This window comes from Lonchura striata, chromosome 3 (assembly GCF_046129695.1).
Source record: "Lonchura striata isolate bLonStr1 chromosome 3, bLonStr1.mat, whole genome shotgun sequence".
NCBI classification, from domain to species: domain Eukaryota; kingdom Metazoa; phylum Chordata; class Aves; order Passeriformes; family Estrildidae; genus Lonchura; species Lonchura striata.
In genome coordinates this window covers 94,119,696-94,121,136 of record NC_134605.1, presented here as the reverse complement: position 1 = coordinate 94,121,136, position 1,441 = coordinate 94,119,696, and positions in this window count along the sequence as shown.

Sequence of the window (1,441 nt, the reverse complement as noted above, 5' to 3'; positions counted from 1 at the left end):
TCCCGGCCGGCAGCGAGCGAGCGAGGGAGGAGCTGCCTGCCGGCGCCGGGAGCCCGCCCCCCGCCGCCGCCTCGCCCACCGGCCTGCGGATGGAGCCGGGGGGGCGGACCGGGCGGCCGGCGGCGGTGGGCCGGGCCGGGCGGGGCAGGGCCGGGAGCCACCGCCCCCGCCCCCGCCGCTCCTCACCTGCTGCCGCGCCCCGCCCGAGCCGCCGCCGCTGCCATGTTTGCGGGGCGGGGACACGGGCACAGCGGGCAGCCCGGCATCACCGCGGCAGCAGCCGCCGGCAGCACCGCCCGCAGCCTCCGCAGGCACGGGAGGGGGTCCCGCGGTGAGGGCCCGCCGAGCGCCGGCCGATGCCGGGAGGGCGCGGATGGCGCTGCCGGGCCGGCGGTGGCAGCGGGATATCTGCGAGGGTAACGCGCGGCACTCGGGGCTGAAGCTGGACCCGTCTGGGTAGCGAGAGGAGCGGCGCCCGCAGAGCGCCACAGACGGCCCGACAACGCTGCAGATGGTCCTGGCGCACCCCGCGTACCCTGCCCGTGTGCCTGCTGGTTTATCCACCCGTGTGCCTGCCGCTGTGCTCACCGGCGTACCCACCCGTGTGCCTGCCGCTGTGCTCGCCGGCGTACCCACCCGTGTGCCTGCCGGTGTGGCCATGAGTGCACCCAGCCGTGCACCCCCGCGGGTCAGCGGGTGCCTGTGAGCAAGGACGGGCTGCCCGGCCAGCCCCCAGGCTGCACAACCAGCCCCCAGGCTGCCCGGCCAGCCCCCAGGCTGCACAACCAGCCCCCAGGCTGCCCGGCCAGCCCCCAGCCTGCACAGCCAGCCCCCAGCCTGCACAACCAGCCCCCAGCCTCCCCGGCCAGCCCCCAGCCTGCCCGGCCAGCCCCCAGGCTGCCCGGCCAGCCCCCAGCCTGCACAACCAGCCCCCAGGCTGCACAGCCAGCCCCCAGCCTGCACAACCAGCCCCCAGCCTGCCCGGCCAGCCCCCAGCCTGCACAACCAGCCCCCAGCCTGCCCGGCCAGCCCCCAGCCTGCACAACCAGCCCCCAGCCTCCCCGGCCAGCCCCCAGGCTGCACAACCAGCCCCCAGGCTGCACAACCAGCCCCCAGCCTGCACAACCAGCCCCCAGCCTGCCCGGCCAGCCCCCAGCCTGCACAACCAGCCTCCAGCCTGCACAACCAGCCTCCAGCCTGCACCGCAGGCCTGCTCCCCCTGACCCACGGAGCCCTACAGCCAGGGTGGAAAAGCCTGGTGCGTCCAGATGGAGTCCAGTGAGTGCCAGGAGCTCCCAGTTTGATGGCTGAATGATCCAGATTTAATGTGCTGTGTACCAGCTGGTATTTTCATTGATTCTTAGTTTGCAGACAGATTTGCTAGGATATTTTTCCATTAAAATCCCTGCCTAAGCACTCCTTTATCCATTATTTTGATCTG